The sequence below is a fragment of the Felis catus genome, chromosome D3 (genome assembly GCF_018350175.1).
Source record: "Felis catus isolate Fca126 chromosome D3, F.catus_Fca126_mat1.0, whole genome shotgun sequence".
In the NCBI taxonomy this organism is placed as follows: Eukaryota; Metazoa; Chordata; class Mammalia; order Carnivora; family Felidae; genus Felis; species Felis catus.
This window is the reverse complement of record NC_058379.1, coordinates 83,119,339-83,145,463: the sequence shown is the minus strand read 5'-3', so window position 1 is coordinate 83,145,463 and position 26,125 is coordinate 83,119,339.

Here is a 26,125-nt window from a genome sequence, read left to right as displayed (position 1 = left end):
AGAGGATTTTTTAGATGATATTTACTATGGGAACCTGGTTGAGAGGTAAATCATACAGTATTGTGGGGAACTGCTTGGACTTCTTCTGGAGGATTTAACTCTGACTTGTCCACACTGAGCCTCCAGAAGCTTGTCAGTAATAGTTAAGGTTTTCTTACCCTGGTGCCGGTTCCTTGGAAGTCTCTGCTTTGTGAGCCTCTGATCAAGTAAGCCACGAATCTCTGCATTTTCTCTTCTGCCTCTAGTCTTGTGGACAGCAGTCAGCCCTTGTCATCTCTCGTAGGGAAAGGAGAGTGGTTGACTTTTTAGTCTGTTTAGCTTTTTATGTATTGTTATGTAGGAGTAGTCGCTTGCAAGCTCCAAACATGCATAACTGGAAACTCAACCCACCCGTCTTTTAAAATATATTCTGTTATGAGTCATGATAAGCATGTTTTGATTAAATTTTTACAAGGCGGGCTAATTATAGTAAATTTAGCAAGACATTTTACATAGTGGGAGTATGGATGCCAGTAATTGTTCTCACTCCTAAGCATTGACTGACTGATGCATTCTCAATGCCTTGCTGGAAATGCTGGCAGTTTCATAGCTATTATTAATTATTATTATTCTGTCCTTTTAAGTATTTTAACATTTTACTGAGATTAATACATACAACTTTCAGTTTTCTTGCTTTATTTTTTTAATGTTTATTTTTGAGAGAGAGAGAGAGAGAGAGGCAGAGAAAGGGAGAAACAGAATCAGAAGCAGGCTCCAGGCTCTGTGTTCTCAGAACAGAGCCCCACGTGGGGCTTGAACCCACCAACTGTGAGAACATGACCTGAGCTGGAGTCTGATGCTTCACCGACTAAGTCACCCAGGTGCCCCTATCTTGCTTAAATTGTATAATATATTTTCTGTGTACTCATCCAGTTGTTCAAACCTCACTCGAATCTCATTTTAGAACATTATTACCTCCTCATCGCTATTTCCCTTTACCATTCCACAACTCTACTCCCATCCTGCCCAGGCAACTGCTAATCTACTTTGTGTGTCTATGTATTTTCCTATTCTAACCATTTACATACATGAAACCATACAATATGTGGTGATATATGATTAGCTTCTTTCACTTAGTATTATGTTTGCAAGGCTTATCTATGTTGTAGCATGGATCCGTACTCCATTTCTTTTTATTGCCGATGTATTCCTTTGTATCACCTTTGTTTCACCTTTATTGCCGATGTATTCCTTTGTATCACCTTTCAATTTCTTCATCATTTGGTGGCACTTAGGTTGTTTTCTCTTTGGGGCCATAATGGGTAATGCTTTTGTGAACATTTGTGTATAAGTTTTAATGTGAACATGTGTTTTCATATTTCTGAGGGAAGCACCTCACAATTACTAGGTCACAGGAATACTCTATGTTAAACCTTTGAGAAACTGTTAGATTGTTCTTCAAAGCGACTACATCATTCAAATTCCCACCAGCAGTGTATGAGGGTTCCAGTATCTCCACATCCTCATCAACATTTGCTAATAGGGTTTTTTTTAATTGTTTTGATGTTTGTTTATTTTTTTTAATTTTTTTTTCAACGTTTATTTATTTTTTTTTGGGACAGAGAGAGACAGAGCATGAACGGGGGAGTGGCAGAGAGAGAGGGAGACACAGAATCCGAAACAAGCTCCAGGCTCTGAGCCATCAGCCCAGAGCCTGACGCGGGGCTCGAACTCCCGGACCGCGAGATCGTGACCTGGCTGAAGTCGGACGCTTAACCGACTGCGCCACCCAGGCGCCCCAATGTTTGTTTATTTTTGAGAGAGAGAGTGTGATCAGAGGAGGGGCAGAGAGAGGGAGGCACAGAATCCAAAGCGGCTCCAGGCTCCAAGGTGTTGGCACAGAACTCGATGTGGGGCTCAAACTCACAAAGCACAAGATCATGACCTGGACCACCCAGGTTCCCCTAATTCAAAGACTGGGACATGGAGCAAAGGAAGTAGGAAAGAGCTGAGAGAAAATAACCCCATTTCACATGGCAAGGATAATACAGTTTTCCTGGTCAAATGGGTCCTGCTCAAAATGGTTGAGAATTATACTATCTTGGCCCACATGAGAACTATGTCAGAGAGGAGAGGCCAAGATGAAGAGCAAGTATGACCGTTACGGGAGAGCACAGAGAGCCCACCAATGGTAGTCAACTGAGAAATCACATTTCTCTCTTTTCCCAGTGACAGCCTCAGCACAGTAAGCCCAGAAAATGGAAATGGACTAAGAGAGCAACCCTCTGCCCCCAACCCACTGGAGAACCAGGTGTAACCTATACCAAGGGAAAGGGGGACTTTAGATTGAATTTGAGATTGAAGAATTTAGCCAACTCTGTTTTGATAGATTGAGAACATTAAAAAAAAAAAACTAGAAAAAAAACTGTAGAAGCAGATGGAACTTTCATTAAGGATACTGGCTCTTCTGGGGTGCCTGGGTGGCTCAGTCAGTTAAGTGTCTGGCTCTTGATTTTGGCTCAGGTCATGATCTCAGTTCGTGAGTTCAAGACCCACATTGGGCTCTGCGTTGACCATGTGGAGCCTGCTTAGGATTCTCTGTTTCCCTCTCTCTCTGCTCACACTCTCTATCTTAAAATAAATAAACAAACTTAAGAAAAAAGATGCAAGGGTCAGTAGAAGATACTGGGTAAATATTACATTTATCTGTTATAACAATGATTCTCTTTATTTCTTTTAACTCACGTGCAGTGAAAAGCATAATGATCTAACGTGTTTTTAGGCAAAATACAATAGTTTTATATAAAAGCAAGAATATTTGTCAGGTATTGTATGGAAGCTCTGTTGATATACTAGACCAATTGGATGAATGTCTACCTGCACAAAGCAAATAGATCTTATTTTCAAATATTTAGGTTTCTAAATTTGTAAATTGTTTTGGTTCTGCTTGATTTCAGGTGAACTTTAAAACGTGAAATCAATTCTAGAATTAGAAACCTTCAGTGAACTAAGAAAGATACGTTATTCCTTTCTCTCATTTCTCATCTTCTTCTGCCTGGCCCTCCGTTCTGTGATGCAGTTATGAGTGAGAAGTTAATGGGCTCATGAGAGGAAAAATCAATGTGAGGATTTTAAATAATATATTAAAATATATATGATAATCTTGCTACACATGGCCACATAAAAGGCGTCTCAAACATGTCCTGTCGAAACATAATCTTGGATAATATTTATCAATTTCTATCCATGAGATCACCAGGAAGTTATCTTGTGAGTCAAATTAAATGATGATAGGTACCTTTTCTTTGATATGTTTACTTAGCAGATTTCCCTATGCACTTCATTTTTATTATGAGTGTGACCTACCTCTGTTATTGGGTCTGTTTTTTTTTATAAAAATAAAAATATGTGATTTGATCAAAATAAAAATGTATATTCTCTAGTTAAGCGTAAAAGGTATTGCATGTACCCTGTTTCCAGTTTTCTGCACTTTCAAATCGTAGTCTTTATCAGACATTTTCTGATTCTCCTGAGATCTTGATCAGAAGTTACTCTGATTCTGATACATTTTTTTTCTTTTTTTTAGAATGAGTAAGTTAAACTAATGAGAAACTATGTTACTGGGAAGGTCAGTGAACAGGAAATACAAAGACTTGATTTATTTTCCTTATATGAGCACACTTGTATAACTTGACTGAGTTAATAGGTATGTAGGGATATGGGGCAAGTTCAGAGCATGAGTCTCTAAAAGGGAATACCTAAATTACGTTGCATCGGGGTTATATAATTCATGACAATTATGAAAGTTCAAAGCCCAAGAGTTTTTTTTAATTCCAACCTTTGGCTAGACAGATCCATTCTTGGTCCAGAAATAGATCATCTGAAGCTCTTTAGGGATGAAGTTTAAAGAAACTTTGAGCTACAAAGGAGAAGTTGTTATCTGGAACAATTGAAGATGCTAGGTTCAGAGAAGCAAGTGAATACAGAAAAAAAAGAAAGAAAAAAAGGAAGCAGGTTCCAAATCATAGGGAGCAGTAAGAATGAAGAGCAAGTTAAATCCCAGCCGTAGACCGTGTTCACAGTTACGGGTTTAGAGGCACAATATCACGAAAATGGGTCATAACTTAATGAGAAAAAGAGAAATTAAAAAAAAGTTTAATGTTTATTTATTATTGAGAGACAGAGACAGACTATGAGCAGGGGAGGGGCAGAAACAGAGGGAGACACATGATCTGAAGTAGGTTCCAGGCTCTGAGCTGTCAGCACAGAGCCCGACGCGGGGCTCAAACTCACAAACTGAAAGACCATGACTTGAGCCGAAGTCAGATGCTTGACTGACTGAGACACCCAGGTGCCCTGAAAAGGATAAATTTTAAAATTTGAGATCTTGAACAGTTCCTCGGTAGAAGATTGGCCTTTGGAGCACCTGTTTTATACATTGTTAGCATCCTATTCCCTAAATGAATTACAATAATTTAATGATATGAAGGTTAGTTGCTGTAGTATGGATAAAATGTGTCATGTGTGACCAGAATTAGTGTGATATTAAGCCCTATTGTCTTCACATAAGGTTTAACAGAAAGCATAACAACCATTAAAAAAAAAGAAAAAAAAATTGTGTGTAAATATGGAGATAATCTGTTCTGCCTAGGAGGAACAGGACTTAGTGGGCATTGTTAACTATGATACTGACATTCTGGACTAAAAGATTAATTTTGTGAATGTAGGTAGGAAGACGAGGTTAAAGGAAAGATTTTTTTTTTTATTTTTAAATTTTAGAGTGTGAGCATGTGAGACAATGGGGTGGGGGTGGTGGGGGGAGAGAGACTGTTAAGCAGGCTACATGCTCAGCACAGTGAGATCATGACCTGAATCAAAATCAAGAGTTAGTTGCTTCACCGACTGAGCCACCCAGGTACCTGTCAACTATTATTGTTTTCTGATTATTCTTTTCCCTCAGATTAATAACAGTTACTAAGAAAAGTCACATTTTAAAACCATAAGGATTTTTCTTTGCTCAGTTTGTAGATATGTCACAATTAAAAATTTTAAACATAATTACATAGAGAATTTAATTTCAGGGAAAATGTAATTTTAGAGAAAGGGAACTCTTTGGTTCAAGAACAAAAAGGAAAGGTAAGGTTGAAATGAATATACCTTTCACACTCAGAAGATATGATCACATAGCAACTGGTGTGGCTTGACATTTTCCACACGTGTACCTACCCCTTCGTGCGCACAAAATTAAAAGGTGAAGAAGTTAATAAGATTTTTTCAATCATTTTAATGCACAATAATTCTGCACAATAAGCTGAACGTAATATGTTTCTTCTCCAAAATTGAAGGCACAAATATCTAATGATGAAGACTTCCTTGATGAATAGTTTGTCAAAAATTCAATGGCGGAGTTCCGCTGAAGTCAGTGTCGATATGACCCATCTGTTGCATAAAGAGCTGGCTGACTTAGTAGAAGTAGCCTAAGGGAATTCTAACATATGTAACTCTCTCATCAAAATTGAAGTTTTTACCCATGAATTTCAATTGTATTTTCTATTACACGCACTTTCCATTTGGCTACTGTACCTTTAAAAATGCATTAAATGTTTTAATGGAGATATGTGTAAAGTATGAGCATAATGCCTCACACATAGTCAATCACAAATATTGTTTCTTCCACCAATCCTACATAAATATCAGCAGATGTCGAACATTTTTTAGGTATTCAAGAAAATTTAGAACACTTATTCTGAAGTTTACATAATTAACTTATTTCATAACAAAACACCTCATTACCAATTATTACTTTCCTTTAAGGTGGTCCGTGATGATTTGCTAGTCATAAATTCATTAAAAACCCACTGAGAATATAAAGTCTCAAGAAAGATGAAGCAGATAGGGAGGGGGGGAAAATTTTAGTATTTCAGGACTGAGCTGGCAACAAAATTTAATGTGTCGTGTCCGATACTCCTTGGAGGTGTATGTCGCTTTGGCTGGAGTAAAAGAACGGTTGTCTTTCTGGTTCCCAAATAATCAACCTAGCAATTCAGAGAAGTATCACAGAGCAAGGACTTCTATTTCATTCGATAGGGTTTTTTATATGCTCTCTGTCTTCTAGCATTGGAAGGAAAGAAACAGTCATCCAGGATGTGAAAGACCACATTCCTATGCCTATTGAGTCATGTGATTCTCTACCTATAGATTGTGATTGGGTGGCATCTTTCTCTGAATGGAGATGCTAATACTCTTTCTTTTCAGCAATAGCCAAACATAAATAAAAAATTAAGTGATTAAATGTCACTGAAGGCAGTTATTAAATTTACCAGTGGTATCTTGTTAAATCATTTCTACCCATGATCATCTAAAGTTATTATTTTTATAGCTTTTGAAAAAGAAATAGCTACCTGTATGATAGGGCTTTGTCAAATTTTATAAAATTTGTAGCATATCAGAAGATTCTAGGTTTGATAATTTTGAGATAAGACAAAAATATAGTTATAAGGAAGACAAAAAGGAGAGTAGCCCTGAGAACAGATATGTAAGAATTCACATTTTTTGGGGGGATAGGAAAACACCAATGAAAACCTATAAGATGACTTTTGTTTTTGATATATGCATTGTTAAAAATTTTTGAATTTTAAGGCTTTTATAAATAAGTGCCTGCTTCACATAATTAATTAACAAGACTGTTGTTACTAAAGTTAATTGCTGTAGCATGTATTTTATAGGCCATTTAACATTTACATATGTTTATTCTAAATGATGGTTAGATTATAATTGTCATCGATTGTAATTTAGATGAACTGATTCAGATACTTACGCTGAGTGATGGGCAGTACTGGGGTGGCAGGTGCACGAGAATAATATGGGTTAAGGGCAAGCAAAACTGAATAAACAGAAATAAAATGAGACCGATCAGTGAACTACAGGGAGCAGGTATAAAGATAGCAGGTACAAAGCAAAGCATGCAGAATTGAGCAGTTTATAGGTTTCAAACTATTCCATGTGCTTAAAGGAGAACATGTCTTCTCTAGCCTTGCCCAGACCATGGCTTGCAAGACTCAGAAAAGATGATCTTATAATTAAACTGTCCTCTTCAATTCATTTTGCATTGTTTCTTCGTTTTCCCCCTCTCACGATTACTAAATGTATTGCTTTGCTTCATGTTTCTTCTCATTTTGCCTTTTGTGTTTTTTTTATTTTTATTTTTTGAATTAAAAAAATATATTTTATTTTTATTTATTTATTTATTTATTTATTTATTTATTTATTTATTTTGAGAGGGAGTGCACAAGCAGGGGAGGGGCAGAGAGAGAGGGAGACACAGAATCTGAATCTGAGCTGTCAGCCCAGAGCCCGACTCAGGGCTGGAACTTGTGAACTGCAAGATCATGACCTGAGCTGAAGTTGGACAGGCAACCAACTGAGCCACTCAGGCGCCCCTCATTTTGCCTTTTGTAATCGATGAATTTGCAATTCAGGGTTAAAGAAACCAGGCAGGAAATGGCTGACTCGTGTAGTTTGGACAAAAAGCTAAGAGTCTGAGGAGATAGCCTAGAGTAATGGAGAGGAGAGAACTGCTTCCAGAAAGAAAATGGCAGAGGGCCCCCTCAAATGTGCAACAGAGGTCTGATCAGCGTGTGTACCTGTTAGAAAACAACCCAGAGCTGGGGAAAGAACTACTCGCAAGAATGAGAGGGAGCATCACCCATGTTTACATGGGACAGGAAACAGTGCCTGTTCCCACTACTTAGACTAGACCTCATAACTCATGAGGTGTCACATAGAAGGGCCTTGCTTCAGTAGTGGGGAGCAGTTAGCTCTGCAGCGAGAACTACACTGGTCCCACCTAATAATGTTTAAAACAAGATCCCAAGGATTCAAACTTGTTATAAGTAACTTAGAACAAAGTTTCTTAGCATTTATAGGAATAAAAGAGTAACCAGGACCCTACGAGGTAAAGTGTATAATGTTTGCCATTTAATATAAAATTGCAAAGCATGCAAAGATGCAGAAAAATACAATCCATAATGAGGAGAAAACTCCAGCGCTCAAACCAATTTAGAGCTGGCACAGATGTTAGAAGATGAGAACATGAAAACACATAGTATAACTGTATTCCATATTCTCAGAAGTAGAAACATGGAAGATACAAGAAAAATTTAAATGATAATTCCAAAGATGAAATTGACAGTAAATGGAAAAATGCACTGGATGGAACTAACAGAAGGCTAACTCTGCAGCAGAACAGATGGGAAAATCCAAAGATCCGGCAATTGGAACTATCCAAAATGAAACATATGGAGAAAAAAGAACGACTACAAATAAATAGAGTGTCAGTAAGACAAAGGGCAATTTTGAATGTCCCCATGTATGTGTAGTTAGAGGTTAACAAACAGAGGCGGTGGGATGAAGTTTGAAAGAAAAAATATAAATGTAAGTTTATCAGTATTACAAGTCTCTGCTCCTTGGAAGGCATTGCTTAGAGAATGACAAGTCCCACACCAACAGAAAATCTGATATTTATCCAAAATAGGCAAAGAATCCTCAAATCCCAATGATGAGACAAACAATTCTCACACACCTATTAGAATGGCTAATACTGAAAAGATTGGTGGTGAGGAAGTGGATGAACAATTCTCATACAGCTCAGGTTGGAAGGTAAAATTGATCACTTTGGAAAATAGTTTGTCAATCTCTTAAATGGTTAAAGATCTTATTTTAGGACTCAGTCATTCCACCTCTACATATTTACCAACAGAAATGTAAGCATATGACTGTACAGAAATAATTACAACAGTTTTTTCCACCTGTCTATCAAGAAGTGAATGGATGGAAACATGCTAGGGTATGCATACCGTGGAATAGTATCTGACAATAAAAAAGGAATGAACTGTGGATACAATACCAATATGGAGGAATCTCAATTACTTTGAAGTACATTACTTTTCAGAACTGAAGATCATTCTGTGTAAGCAATCTCATTCTGCAAATCAGAAAGTAACTCCTCGCTTTTCGTTGTCCTCAAACATCTTCTATTATTGTTGTTGTTGTAGGTCTTTTTGTTGGTTTGTGTGCTTTTTGTTTTATGGCATCTCTCTTGCCTTGGCAAAAACTGAAAACTGGGTCCTCTACCTGGAATGTCGTTCTTCCTTTCTTCTTGATAAACTTCATGACATGTATTTAAACTTCCCTATATTAAGTATCTCCCAACTTTCTCTTTCATAGCACATTAGCCTCCCAAGAAATTCCGTTAGTACTTCTAGTAGCAATTATCACATGTCACTTTAATTGCTAATTATGTATATGTTTTTTCAATGCCTTTTATTATGACACCTTTAGATAAGGGTAACTATTTTTGTCTTTCTAGAACCAAGAGTACCTTTTACTTATTGGTTTTTTTGTTTTGTTTTGTTTTAATATTTGAAAGAGAGAGAGAGACACAGAGCACGAGCAGGCGAGGTGCAGAGAGAGAGGGAGACACAGAATTGGAAGCAGGCTTCAGGCTCTGAGCTGTCAGCACAGAGCCTGATGCAGGGCTCGAACTCACAAGCCTTTGAGCTGTGAGATCATGACCTGAGCCAAAGTCTCCCACTTAACCGACTGAGCCACCCAGGTACCCCTAGTTAGTCTTAATGAATGTATGATGTAAAATATTAATTGAGTAACATTTAAATCTCAGTTGTTAAATTTATCTGAGAATAAACAATTTCTTAGTATCAGAAACAAATTGCAAGAATGTTCCTAATAATTGCTACTTATTCTTTAGTGGAATTTATAAATCTGTGGCACAGGAATCCTATCACAGAGCCCTTTGTCACAGATAAGACAGCGTTTCCCAGACATCCTGGTTTTCTTGCCACATCTTCACCTAGTTTGTTATTCAGTTATATACATATTTTTAGAAGTTTATTTTGAGAGAGAGCATTGGCACACACAAGCGGGGGTGTGGGGGTTGGGTGTGGGGACAGGGAGAGAGGGAGAAAGAGAGACCAATGCAAGCTCCACGCTGTCAGTGCAAAGGCAAGGTGGGGCTCAATCTCATGCACCATGAGATCATGACCTGAGTTGAAATCCCGAGTTGGATGCTCAACCAACTGAGCCAGCCCCTCAAGAATGTATTTTGAATAGAAATTATATGATTTATTTCACTTAGCCTAATGCTCTTAAGTTCTATTCATGTTGTTTCAAATGGCAAGATTTCATTCCTTTTTAAGGCTGAGTAATATTTTATTGTGTGGGCATGTGTGTTTGTGTGTGTGTGTGTGTGTGTGTGTGTGTGTGTATACACACATCACGCTTCTTCATTTATTTGTCAGGGGGCACTGGAGTCATTTTTATATCTTGGCTATCATAAATGTCACAACCGAACATACAGATGGCTATATCATTTCAAGTTAGGGTTTTTTTTTTCTTTAAATAAATACCCAAGAGTGGAAATGCTGGGTCATGTAATAATGAAGGTAAAATTTAAAAAAAAAAAACTAAATATTTTGCTATTAAAATACACTCACCCAAATACCACCTAAAACTATCTTTAATAACCCCAGATGCACATATTTATTGTTTGTGAATATTCTGTGGGGTATACAAATGTGTGTGCCACAAAGTTTCAGTTGACCTGAGAAGAAAGGGCATTTCACTGATTGTACATGATTACTGAGAGGAAAAACACACTTACTTCCTAAAAAATCTTCCTATTTATACTTTCTCTACTTTATTCCATATTTTTTTCCAAGAAAAAGGAGGCATAAGCAGGAGATAAAAGATGATACAATGTGGAAAAGCTACCAGAAACACATATAACAAATAACATTTTGAAGGGTCGGAAGAACAATTGCATGGGATAGGTTAAATAGGCAAGGAAGATACTTGAGATCATTGCAATAGGAATGCAACTATTGCATTATGGGAGAGACACTGAACTCAATTTCTCTGAAACAAAAGGCAGGAGGACTTTTAAATGCTGGAGTGAATTAATAGAAAAGTTTGGAAGAATCTGAGGAGGAGGTTGGTCAGTGTGACTGAGATCTCCATTTTCTAATCTTCTCCTTTGGAAGGTAGGCTCTCACCCTCCCACAGAGACTGGGAGACTGGGGTTTATCTTTCTTGATGGTTAGATTTCAAAGGGTTCACTCCCAGGTCCTTGAGAAAGACATTCCTGAGTTGTAAAACTGGCAAGAGGCTAGGAAAAGATTTACATTTCAAAGGACAAAAGAGAGAATTTACAATAGCAAGTTTTCTAAAGTAAATGCTCTAAGAAAAGGGAGGTCAAGAGTCCTAAAGTCAGGAAGAAGCCTCTCTAAAGTTTAGTCAAACTGAGGGGAATATGAAGGTCAAGTTGGTTAAGAGGGGTTGGAAAGAAATGGATATTCAAGTTTTCCTGACATTCACCAAATTATTTTTAAAAATCTTCGTCTCTGAAAAACTTTTAGAACTTCTGAATCCATCATTCAACTTAGGAAAAGTTTCAGAGTTCACATTAATGATGTGGAAAACTAATTTGACTGACCAGATCTGTTGAATTACTTTTTGTTATAAAAATGACAAAAAAAACCCGAAGCAAGTAGTTCAGAAAATATCCATTTAAAAAACTATTTTGACAAGTGCCATTTGTTTCCATTATTTTTAACATTTGATGATATATTGTTAACTGGGTTTACTATATTTAATGCCAGTAATGAATTCTTACTCTAAATCTTTACAGCTACTTTTCTGCTATCAAATATTTGCTGGGAGGTGGGTGGAGACTTTAAGAATGTGTGAGAACATCCCCTTAGGTTAATGAACTGAAAGTTATCTTGGTACAAATGCCTACAGACTGTACTGCAAGTCTCTCAGTACAAAACATCGACTGATGAAAGATGGCTCTTCTCATCCCATTACAGATGAGACATGATACTTCTTTATAGGTCTAATTGATTTGAAGTATCTGTATGTTCGAATGCTGGACATTGTTTACAACCAAACAAAAACCTAAAACTGAAAAAAAAAGTCTAATCCATACTTGAAGGGTCATTTAAAATGCAAGCAGTAGATTTCAAGTTGATCAGAAAAAGGATCACAAGAAGGGCATTTTTATAAAACTAATTACCATGTCAGATGCTTAAAATATAAAGTCAGTGTCCTATGTGCAAACAATGCCTAAGGCAATGTGTTACCATCTGCTTTAGGGAACAGTCCATTATTTTGTTTTCCTATTACTCTAACGGGCGATGAAAACCCTTTCCTAAGTTTGTAAATGTCACGCACACAGGCACACAAACACACAAGACTGGCAATGTGGCTTGATAAAATCCTGGCCCAAGTGTCAGTTGAGGTTGAGTGGAATTAGAACAATTCTACACAACATACATATTTTATTGTTTTCATATATTTCACTTTTGTAAAAAGTTTGAGAGAGAGAGGGAGAGAATCCCAGGAAGGCTCTGTGCCCTTAGCGTGAAGTCTGATTTGGGGGTTGATCTCGCCACCCGAGAACATGACCTGAGCCAAAACCAAGAGTCAGATGCTTAACTGACTTAACAACCCAGGCACCTTTATTGCATTTCATTCATTCATTCAGAGAGCGGGAGCAGGGGAGGGGCCGAGAGAGGGGAAGAAAGAATCTCACTCAGGCCCCATGTTGTCAGTGCAGAGCCCAACGCAGGGCTCAGTCCCGTGAACCTTGAGATCACGACCTGAGCCAAAATCAAGAGTCAGATGCTCAACCAATTGAACCGCCCAGGCACCTCTTCTTTTAGCTGAATAATCTTTGGTCTCTTTTTCTGGTAATTTGAGAAACAATTGGAGAGAAAGTGTTAACAAAGACAGTGTTCAAGAGAAGTATAGAATTGTATATGCTAACGCATTCATGTACTTGCCTACCCATCCATTCTTTTTTTAAAATTATCTTTATTTTTTTAACATTTATTTATTTATGAGAGATAGAGACAGAGCATGAGCAAGGGAGAGGTAGAGAGAGGGAAACGGAATCTGAAGCAGGCTCCAGGCTCTGAGCTGTCAGCACAGAGTCTGATGCAGGCTGGAACCCACAAACCACAAGATTATGACCTGAGCTGAAGTTGGATGCTTAACCGACTGAGCCCCCCAGGTACCCCTTACCCATCCATTCTCATATGATGAAAATGCAACTTATGGATCTTATGGAGGCAATATCTGCAAACCATATATTACAAAAGGAAATAGTTCCCAAAATACGAAAGGAACTCCTGCAACTCAATAGCAAAATAACTAATAATCTGTTTAGAAAATGGGCTAACAATTGAAATAGACATTAAAAAAAAAGGCAAATTGTCAACACGTGTATGAGTTATACTCAATGTCAGTGATCCTCTGTGGGAATGCAAATCAAAAGCACAATGAGGTTCACACCTTAGAAGAAGGCTAAGGGGAGAGACCAAGATGGCTATGTAAGAAGTTCCTGAGGTTACCAAATGTACACCTACACACACACAGCAGTTCACCAAGAGAAATCCAGAAACTGAGTGATTCCTTCACATCAGGTAAGTGAGAAAGTCCCTATCTAAAAAGCTAGGAAAACTGAGCAATACTCATGCTATAAACCCCAGCCCTGGCACAGAGCCATCCAATCAGGATAGAATGCCCACATTCCAGCTTCTCCCTGAGGAGAGAAGGGTGTCACCTATGCTTCTAACACCTCACATTATAAGACTGTCCTTCCCCCTCCAAAAAAAACCCCGACCCAGCTCTGAAAGCCAGATGGGCTTGTATCCAGAGAACCTACAGGACTATAGCAAACAAAGAAGCAGCTTCCTAAGAGTATGTGAGTATTAACCTTGGCTATATCCCTAGGACTCAGTACAGAGGGAGCAGGCAAAATTGAAAGGGAATTGTGTACTTTGCAAACTACTTGAGGGCCTGGCTTCTAATTAACTCCCATTGGAGGACTGGCTATGATTCCTCCCACCCTTTTGGAGTTTAGGGGAGGTGGTTGGCACTTCCCTGGGCTTCACTGTCTTGCTTGATGTAACAATCAAGCACATTGCCAATATCTCCCTGGAAGGAGCTATTCACATCTAGTGCTGTTTTATAATTGCCACCCAAAAGACAGGAAAAAAAATCACCTGGTAGACAAAAACACTTATCTCTTGGGGCTGGCTCAGTCAGCTAACTGCCTGCCTGCTTACGCATGTGCTCTCTAAAAAAATAAAAATAAAAAGACAGCAAAACACCTATCTACCTTGAAGGTGCTTAACTACATACTTTCCCAGCTGCTGCCTGAGGGTCTAGCTTCTAATAAGCCAGGACCTAGATGCTGAATGGTTTTCCCTTTAGGAACACTGATAGGTCTTAGTGCACCCTCAGTTATTGGAACCACTAAAAACAAATATGGAGTCTTGAAGAATCACAAACATTTTGAGAGACAACCAGAAACTCAAGCTGGGCTGATAAGTTTCATCTCCTGTGAGAGACCAGTCTATCAAAACTAGGAAAGATGGTTATTTTATCTAATATGAAGAAAGCAACAGAGAGAGTCAAGGAAATTGAATAACCAGGTTTTTTTTATGCATTAGAAGTTAGCTTATTAGCTTGAATAGACTTATAAGATGATTATCTAAGCCTCATAATAACCACAACAGGAAAACCTATAATGCAGAAAAGATAAAGGATTCAGAGCATAGTACTACAGAAAATCACCAAATCCTAAAGGAAGGAGTAAGAAAGGAACTAAAGTACTACAAAACAGCAGGAAAATGAAATTTTAATGGCAATAGTAAGTTCATACCCATCAATGATTACTTTAAATGTAAATGTGCTAAATTTTCCCATCAAAACCTGAGTGGCTGACTAGATAGAAAAGATCCAATAACATGCTGCATTCAGAAACTTGGTTTAGCTTTAAGGACACACAGAGGCTTAGAGTAGATGGGTAAAAATATTCCAAAAAACTAGTAAAAGAACCCAGGGGTCATTTATATGAGCAAAGCAGACTTTAAGGTAAAAACTATAACTAGAGAAAGACCACCTTGTAATAGAAGGTGAATTCATCAGGAAGGCATATAAATTGTAAATACTTCTATACCCAACATTGAGGCACTTACGTATACAAAGCAAATATGTATAGTGTGTGGAATAGTATTCGGGCTTAAAAAAGAAAATCCTGCCATATGGCTATGCCACTAGGACCTTGTTAAGTGAGATAAGTCACAGAAGGACAAGAAATGCATGATTCCACTTATATGAGGTGTATAAAAAACTCAGATTCATAGAAGCAAAGTGTAGAATGGTAGTTGCCAGGAGCTGAGGGGAAGGTGGTATAGGGATTTTATAATTGATGGGCATAAAGTCTCAGTTATGCAAGATGAATAAATTCTATCTATCATCATTATAATTATCAATACTGTATTGAACACTTAGAAATTGTTAAGAGGATATACCTCATGTTAAGTGTTTTTAACATGCACGCACACACACACACACACACACACACACACACAGACACACATCTCCTATATGCCTGGCACTGTGCTAGGTATGGGGGACATGTCTCCATCTTCTAGAAACCAATATGTTGACAGAGGTCAGTGTTCGTCACTTTAGACTGGAATAACTACTGCAGTGAATTTAAATGGAAATGCAGGGAACCAGAGAAGGATGTCTAACTAAACTGGAAACATTTCGCTAGGAAGTTGTAACTAGGAAAAAAATAAATAGCAAAACTGGAAAAAATTACTTAGAAAGTTTAGGGATCTACCTTTTTCATCTAAAAAGACTGCTATCTGGGGAGGTAAAGCTTCAATGAACAGCTCTGGTTTCATTCATACTAACCTAAAAAATAAAAGACTCTGATGAAAAAAATAGCAGAAAAACGAATTGCAGTATGTTCCATGAATTTGTGCTTGCTACATAACAACAAATAGCTTTATATTTCCATTAGGTGAGATGTTTTGGTGTTACTTGAAAATATTGATAAAAATTGAATTCAAGTTGACTATTCATAGAAACATCATTGACAATTTCTGTGTTAATTCAGGAGTCTTCTTGTGAAATCTGTGTCATTTACAAACACAATGCAACTGAAACAGCTATAATTTCAAATTTTTATTTTCTAAACACAAATTTTAGTAACAGGGTTATGCTATTGGTCTTATTCTCTGTGAGATTATTAGTAGGTTATAAAATCTAGTTGTTTTAAAAATACTATTTTCATACTAACAGCTTATATTAATGAGAGAATAATACTCTATTGGTATAGTATAGATGAGGCCATATATGTGCACATATAAATTTTCATTATATTCAATATAAGTTAAAACAAAACGAACAAAAAGGATTCCAGAACCTTTAATTCTGTATACACTACTTCTCTCTAGGTATGGTTTTAATGTGTCAAAACACCTGGTGGCCCTGTCTCAGTGAGGTTCTACATCATGGCCACCGGGCAGGAAGGCAGGTAGCTGAGAACTAATCATATCCTTGTTGGCTGTAAACAACAAGGCCTGTCTGGTTTTGCTACTGTCCTACCATTGCTTAAAAATGATAATGGATAACTCTGATTCAACCACATTTTAAGGTGACACATAGATTTATTTTAGTTTTATCGCGGATATAAACAAATTCTACCAAAAATGCAAGCTTATTAAGCTCTGTAAACCAGATACCAACTGACAATGATATCATTTCTTACAGTATCAAAAATTGACCTTCAAATTTAGGAAGAAACTGTCAACATATGAGTAATAGAAACAGTTTTCCCCAGGCCTGAATATTTTAATGCACATCATTTTGGTTTATGGCCTTTATTTCATATGAAAAGATATCAAAACCTACTCAACTGCTCTATATTTATTTCTGCTTTAAAAAGTCAAAGGTTAATTTAAACATATCAAATGCATTTAGAAGTATATTCTTGATTGAATTAGATGCTTCCTGACTGAACTTTATTTTTTGGTATTTGGATCTAAAGTGTTTATTTCTGCTGTACACGTTTTAAATGTAACAAACAACGATCAAGGTTGCTTGGGGACTGTAACCTCTGAGTTCTTACAAAAAAAAATGGTAAGATTAAAAATTTACTTCTAGAAATACCTGTGGATCTAGAAAGGTCAAGCAGGACAAGTATTGTCACTATGGCTGTGTGTGTGTGTGTGTGTGTGTGTGTGTGTGTGTGTGCATGTGTGCACGTATTACAAAAAAATTTTAATTGGATTGTTGAGAATACCATTTATTCTAGGTACTATGGTAAAGGCTTTTACCTATGTCTCTCATTAAATCCGTACAAGCATTCTATTATATGGAGAGGATAATAGTAAGGCCCCAAGAATTTAAATGAATTTACCAAGGGCGCCTGGGTGGCTCAGTCGGTTAGGCGTCTGACTTCAGCTCAGGTCATGATCTCACTGTTTGTGAGTTTAAGTCCCACGTCAGGTGCTGACAGCTCAGAGCCTTGAGCCTGCTTCAGATTCTGTGTCTCCCTCTCTCTCTCCCCCTCCCCTGCTCATGTTCTGTCTCTCTCTCAAAAATAAACAAACATTAAAAAATTAAAAAAAAATAAATGAATTTACCAGTGTCTCATACCCACATAACGGTCAAGCTGAGATTAAAAGCCTGTCATGTCTGTCCATAGACTCAGTGCTTGTCTTTTCATCATCCAGGCTGCCTGTCATATTTGCCTGACAATGCTTTTTCTGCATAAAAGATTGATATTCTAATACCAGTTTTGTGGATCTGGCCCCAGTGAGTTTTCATCCTTTGTATAGTGTATGAAACTTTTCAAAATAATACCCATATAGAAAAGTGAAAAAGTAAGCACTTTTATGACTTTCATTTTATTGACTTAAAGGTCATTATAAATTCTGGTTATTTTCCCTGTAGTTTTGCCTGTTTTCTTACAACTTCCCAGTTGTTATCGACCTTCAAGAAACTTATAAAATTTGCTGTAATTTTTTTCTGATTCCACGGTCTTTGAAGCATGACTGTGTTCCATCTCATATACATATAACCAAGCTTTTAAATAGTTTGAACCAAATATCCTCATGTTTAAAACTGCTTGACTATAATTATTACAAAAATGTATGTTTAAGTTGGAGGCATTACCTCACCCATCAATTTAGCTGCTTTGACTAGATACGGACTAATTTAATTTGGAGGCTGCCTTTAGTAGAACAGTATTCCATCAATGTGCAGTAAGTTGAATAAAAGAATTTAGATACTCTTCTGAGGGTCAGGAACACTAAAGGTTGTGCTTTCAAAATTGAGCATCTTCTATATTTTTCTGCTCATTTGCTCAAATAACAACTGTGTATAAAGCCACGTGTATAGCAGGACCAATTTCAATGGCTCACTTTTTTGATTTGGAAAATAGTGCCATATGTGAAGACTGACAATCAAGTATTGTAATCAAACCCTAGTCTTTCTGTCCTATGCACAGCAAAGCCAATCACTGATACAGCAGGTATGCAGCAAGGAATGAGTTTATCTGAGAGAAGCAGCCAAACAAGTAGACAGGAGAGTTAAGTTTCAAATCTGCTCCAAGCCCAAACAGGGACAGGAAAAGGTTTTTTTTGTTTTTTTTTTTGTTTTTTGTTTTTTGTTTTTGTTTTCTTATAATCTTAGAAGTTAAGATGACATTCATAATGATGAAAAGGGCAGGGAAATGTATGACTGATCATGAGGAATGTGGAACATAAACATTGAGTAATCATGTATGTAACAGACATCCCATGTTCACTTTGGGGTGGAGGCTTAGCCATAGAAACCAGGCAAAATTCAGCCCCTGACGTGAGGAGGTTACCTTTGGACCAGGAGAGGAGAGATTCTCTTTGGGCATGTTTTAAGGGCTGGTATAAACTGGGTAGGGTCTTGAGTTAGTTATCTAGGGTGAGGAATGCAGGGTTTTGCTTGTCCCTAGGCTGGAACATATCAGTCAACTTTGAGTTCAGGTTCTGCAGAGACAGTTAGTGGATTTGTTACTGGGGTCCAAAAAGACACAATAGCTGATTATGTAGGGAAACAGTTCTTTGAAAAGCAAGCTTTGAACTTTCTGCCTACCATAAAGTGGAAGAAAAAGCTCAAACAACATAACCTTACACCTGAAGGAGCTAGAAAAAAAGAACAACAAATGAAGCCTAAAGCCAGCAGAAGAAGGGAAATAATAAAGATTAGAGCAGAAATAAGTGATACAGAATCAAAAAACAAAACAATAGAACAGATCAATGAAACCAATAGCTGGTTCTTTGAAAAAAAATAATAAAATTGATAAACCGCTAGCCAGACTTCTGAAAAAGGAAAGGTAAAGGACCCAAATAAATGAAATCACAAATGAGAGAGGAGAAAAACCCAACACCAAAGAAATACAAACAATTGTAAGATAGTATTATTAAAAACTGTATGCCAACAAATTGGACAACTTGGAAGAAGTGAATAAATTGCTACAAACATATAAACTACAAAAACTAAGGAAGAAATAGAAAACTTGAGCAGACCCATAACCAGAAAAGAAATTGAATCAGAATCAAAAATCTCCCAACAAACAAAAGCTCAGGGACAGATGGCTTCACAGGTGAATTCTACCAAACATTTAAAGAAGAGTTAACACCTGTTTTTCTCAAACTATTCCAAAACATAAAAATGGAAGGGAAACTTCTAAGTTCACTCTACAAGGTTAGTATTACCCTACTCTTTGGAGACAAAGACTACTAAAACAAGAGAACTACAGGCCAATATCCCTGATGAACACGGATGCAACATTCTCAGTAAAATACCAGAAAATTGAATCAAACAATATATTAAAAGAAAGAAAACCTGAGAGCTTTTCCTCTAAGGTTAGGAACAAGGCAGGGATGTCCACTGTCATAACTGTGATTTAACGTGGTACTGGAAGTCCTGGAATCAGCAATCAGACAAGAAAAAGAAAGAAAAGACCCCAAAACTAAGGAAGAAGACAAACATTCACTATTAGCAGATGACGTGATACTCTATATTAAAAAACCCAAAGGACTCCACCAAAAACTTGCTAACTGATAAATCCACTAAAGTCACAGGATACAAAATCAACATACAGAAATCTGTTGCATTGCTATATGCCAATATGAAGCATCAGAAAGAGAAATCAAGGAATTGATCCCGTTTACAATTGTACAAGAAACCATAAGATATCTAGGAATAAACCTAACCAAAGAAGTAAAATATTGGTACTATGAAAACTATGAAACACTGATGAAAGAAACTGAAGATGACACAAAGAAATGGATAAATATTTCATGCTCATGAATTGGAAAAACAAATACTGTTAAAATGTCTACACTACACAGCGCAGTCTATACATTTAATACAATCCCTATCAAAATACCACCAGCAATTTTCACAGGGTTAGAACAAACAATCCTAACATTTTTATGGAACCACAAAGAGCCCAAATAGCCAAAGCAACCTTGAAAAACCAAAGGAAACCTGGAGACATCCCAATTCTGGACTTCAAATTATATTACAAACTGTAGTGATCAAGACACTATGGTACTAACACAAAAACAGACACATTAATTCTGTTGCACTCAACAGAATAGAAAACCCAGAAATGAGCCCACAGCTATATGGCCAATAATCTGCACAAAACCAGGAAAGAATATCCAATGGGAAAAAAGTCTCTTCAACAAATGGTGTTAGGAAGACTGGACCACTTTCTTACACCACACACACAAAAAAATTCCAAATGATTTAAAGACCTAAATGTGAGACCGGAAACCATCAAAACCCTAGAGAAGAACAAAGCAACCTATTTGACACCAGCCATAGCAACTTCTTACTAGAAATGTCTTCTGAAGTAAGGGAAACAAAAACAAAAATAAACTACTGAGACCCCATCAAGATAAAAATCTTCTGTAGAGCAATGGATACCATCAAAAACTAAAAGGCAACTTACAGAATGGGAAAAATATTTGCAAATTACCTATGAGATAAAGTGTTAGTATCCATAATCTATAAAGAGCTTATAAAATTCAACACCTGAAAAACAAACAATCCAGTTTAAAAATGAGCACAAGTCGCGAATAGATCTTTTTTCCAAAGAAAACCTAGAGATAAGCTAACAGACACATGAAAAGATGTTCCACATCTCTGCCCATCAGGGAATACAATGAGATATCCCCTTGTACCAGTCAGAATGGCTAAAACTAATACAGGAAACAACATATGTTGTCCAGGATGCAGAGGAAGGAGAGCCCTCTTCCACTGTCAGTGGGAATGAACCTGGTGCAGCCACTCTAGAAAAGAAAAGTTAAAAATAGAGCTTTCCTGTGGTCCCGAAGTTGCACTACTAGGTATTTACCCAAAGGACACAAAAATACTAATTTAAAGGGATACGTGTACCCCAATGTTTATAGCAGCACTATCAACGACAGCCACATTATGGAAAGAGCCCAAATGTCCAGTGACTGATAAATGGATAAGGATGAGGTGTGTACATACACATAATACACATACACAGGAATATTACTCAGCCATAAAAAGGAATGAAATCTCACCATTTGCAATGACATGAATGGAGCTAGAGTATATTATTCTAAGTGAAAGAGGTCAGCCAGAAAGACAAATACCATATGATTTCACTCATGTGGAATTTAAGAAATGAACATGGAGTGGGGGTAAGGAGGCAAACAAAGACAATCTCTTAACTAACTGATGTTTACTAGAGGAGACCTGGGGGCAGGGGTGGGGGTGGGTTAAATAGGTGAGGGGGATTAAGGAAAGCACTTGTGAATAGCATCAGACATTGTATGTAAGTGATGAATCACTAAATCCGTTACCTGAAACTAATATTACACTGTGTGTTAACTAACCGAAATTGAAATAAAAACTTGGAAAATAAATTTTCTGCTAGTTTCAACCTTGTTAACCCTCTGGGACATGGTTTCAGTATGAAGGAACCTAGCAGATAGTGTATTTACCATAGTTATTTCCCTAGCAGTCAGCAGTTTTTCTATAGATGTCTAGGATTAATGATACATTCTGGATTAATTTACCATTAAGGTATTTAATTATATACCAGAAAGAATGAGGTTTCTAAACTGAAGAGGTCCTGAATTATGATTCTAGAATGTTAAAAAGAAGTTTTTTCTTTGTTGTTTTCTTGTAAAGGGCATCCTTGGTGGTCCTCTGACTAGCAGCCAGTCACTATGACTTAGTAGAAGAGACAAATTTCATGTTTCTATTTATTTTCTTAGTCTGATTTGTGCATTGATGCAAAATATATTTTAAAAACATTTGAAGTGTTTCTAAGAATTTAGAAAATGGAATGAGAGGAGTTGCCCGTTTTATTTGTGTATATTTTATTCAGTTACTTGCAAAGTAGTTCCGTATATAGTCAGTGGTACCTTAGAATTTTCAGTTACACAATGTACTAACTTCACGACCTTAGCAAAATCACTTCAGCACTATGATTTAGATTTTATACATGTATATTAGGAAAAGAACCACGACCAAGAACAGTGATTATACATCTTACTAATGAAGATTCCAGATGTGGTACATGGACCATATGTGTTTTAACCTATCTTCCATGGAACCCAGTAAAACGCTGAGTATATTAACAGATTAAATATGAGCCCATAACAATGAACAAGAAGGGGACTATCAAATTAGAATCAGCAAACACATGGTTGGGAAAAGGAAAAGTAGTAAATTAGGACGATTTCTGAACGAAACTAAGATCTAGAATGAGATTGAAGATATCAATAATACCACAATAACGCATACTTAATATTCATGTACTTTTTGTCAATGACTGTTTTAAGTGCTTCTTATCAACTAATCCACTCATCAGAAATTCATTATACCCCTGGATTCTGTTCTTACAAGTAAGCCATCTCTCTCCTTTATTATGATCAGTTTCTTCTTTTACTCGTTATTTCCTTCAGCACAAGATGTAATCTCTCCCATCTTCAACTACCTTGAGCAAATATTTCTATCATTAGTTAAAAACTCTATCAAAACGTTATTCTTTTTCCTTAATTCTAATTCTTTAAGTGTAATTAATTCTTTGTCCAATTCAAGGGCATTTGGCCCTTATGGTCGCTATTTATGTCTTGAAACAGTTTTTCCTCTTGCCTTGCAAAATATCCTTCCCTGTGGGCATTTGTATTATCTCCCTACTTTTTCTCATAATCTTCTGCTGTAGTTTTCTCCACTTTCTAAACTCCAAATACCAGCTGTTAAATATTAGGTATTGTAGAGCTTAGATTTTGAATCCCTTTTTTCCTTTATGTACCCTCACAACCTATATTGCCAGTTTATTGAGTTCCTTGGACTTGAAAATATGTGTCAGATGAGGACACTTAAATATAGCATGTCAAAATCTGAACTTGTGATTTCTTTTTTTAAAAGCTTATTTATCTGTTTTGAGAGAAAGGGGGGAGGAGAGTTGCAGAGAGTAGGGGAGAGAGAATTCCAAGCAGACTCCACGCTGTCAGCACAGAGCCTGATGTGGGTCTTGAATCCACAAACTGTGAGATCATGACCTGAGCCAATATCAACCCTTGGACACTTAACTGAGCCACCCAGGTGCCTCTGAACTTGTGATTTCTATCTAAAACCTGGGGCTTTGTTGTTCCATATCAGTGACTAACACCCTGCTGGTCAAATTAAAAACTTATGGAGTTATCATTGTCTCTGTCCCGGTCTCACACTCTCACTATTGACTATAACCCACAGCCAAATGGTAAGCAAATTCTGTCAACCATATGTTTAAAATATACCCAGAAATCAGGCTGTTCACCATACACACACAGTCAATACAAACAGTATAGCCAGTCTCCAGTATTTATTGCCTGAATCATTGCAGGAGTCTTTTTACCTTCATTTTCTAAGTAGGCACCTCGTCAAATTTCAGAACACTAAGTATTAAAATTATTAAACATATCCAGGAAAAAACTACAAAGCTACAAAGCTTTGTACCTACAAAGCTATTTGAGTGCAACGACTTAAGAGAAAGGAAAAAATGAATTTGAAATGTGGTAAAAACTATTAAGTATGTTAACATAAAAACAGACCCACTTTCAGACATTCAAGGACTCTGAATTTTAACCTTTTATGTGTGAATATTTTAGAAATTATCTCAGGTTGTGTTATTGTAAATTACAGAATAAAACCAAGAATGAAGAACAGGTGGGGGGGAGGGGGATTGGGAAAATAGAAACCCAATCCATAAACAGTACACTAAGTTCTAGAGTGGCATTTGTTCAGGAGGCCTGGAGGACAACCTGTCCAGGCAGGATCATAGGCAGAGGGCTATTGGTGTGTGGGACACAGCTCCAGCTCCCAAGAGGTAATTAGGAAATATTCGGAAATATTGCAAGCTGAGGTTTGGTAGCATAAAATTGGCTATGGTGGGGCTATATACACCACTGAACTTGGAAGACTATCCAAGCCGCCACCTGCTTACGCTGTCCCACAGACCTGGTTTACCAGAACATCCCTGGTTGTTCCCAGTAGGCTGTGGTTGTGGGGGCAATACACCCAGAAGAATTGTTTGGAGGGGAAATTTGGAAGATAAAGAAAAAGTGCTAGAATTTAGGGAAGGAAAGCTATAGCAGAAGGCACATACCACCATATGATCACCTGGTTCTGTGATAAACAGTTACAATAATATAAAAAATTGTACTTTTACACTATTGAGAAACAGCACGGAGACAAAGCACAGAAGACAAATTATGGTTATAGAAGAACCAGTTACCAAACTTGACTTTGTGAATTAGCAAGTTAAAGTACTGACACTTTGCCCATGGATCAAATGTCTCATAAAGGTTATTCCAATTGTACTTTTCTATACAAAGGGAGTTCTCAAAAGTGCTGGTCCCTAGACTAGCAGGTTAGCATCACCTGAGTAATTGTTAGAAATGCAAATTCTTGAGTATCTATTTGACCTATTACTGAATTACAGAACAAAGGGGATAGAGACTAGCGATATGTATTTTAATAACCCCTCCAGGTGATTCTGATGCACATTAAATTTTGAGAATGTTTCAGAGTAAATCATGCTTCCAATGATTTATGCGGTCATTACATCAAAAAGGAGAGCCTATTTTCCTTGGCTTATCTTCTTCTGCGACTGAGTCTGGAAAATAGTTGCTGAAATATTGACTAAGCTTCTTTATCTTCTGAAAAAACAAAACTTGAGAAATTTAAAAAAACGTAAATAGGCACAGCATAGTAATTTGCTCTGTGATTAAGATTATTGCACAGTGTGATGCAGATAGCTCTGTTTCAGTTTTTTTTTAATTTTTTTAACGTTTATTTATTTTTGAGACAGAGAGAGACAGAGCATGAACGGGGGAGGGGCAGAGAGAGAGGGAGACACAGAATCTGAAACAGGCTCCAGGCTCTGAGCCATCAGCCCAGAGCCCGACGCGGGGCCCGAACTCACGGACTGCGAGATCGTGACCTGAGCCGAAGTCGGACGCTTAACTGACTGAGCCACCCAGGTGCCCCAGTGCTTTTTACCTTAAGAAAAAAAATAACAAACCTTTTTTTAAAATTTTTATTTTACTATTTTTAATTTAAGATCATTAACATACTGTGTAGTATTGGTTTTGTGAGTATAATTCAGTGATTCGTCTCTTACATATGACACCCACTGGTCATCCCAACAAGTGCCCTCCTCGATGCCCATCACCCATTTAGCCCATCCCCTCAGATTCCCCTCCAGCAACCCTCAGTTTGTACTCTTTGAGTCTCTTATGGTTTGCCTCCCTCTCTGTTTTTATCTTATTTAATTTTTCCTTCCCTTCCCCTATGTTCACCTGTTTTGTTTCTTAAAATCCACATATGAGTGACATCATATGATATTTGTCTTTCTCTGACAGACTTATTTTGCTTAGCATAACATACTCTAGTTCCACCCATATTGTGGCAAATGGCAAGATTTCATTCTTTTTGATCGCCAAGTAATATTTCATCGTGTATTTATGTATCTATATATCTATGTATCTATATCTATATCTACCACATCATCTTTATCCATTCATCGGTCGATGGGCATTTGGGATCTTTCCATAATTTGGCTATTGTCGATAGTGCTGCTATAAACATTGGGGTGTATGTACCCCTTCAAATCAGCATTTTTGTATCCTTTGGATAAATATCTAGTAGTGCAATTGCTGGATGATAGGGTAGTTCTATTTTTAACTTTTTG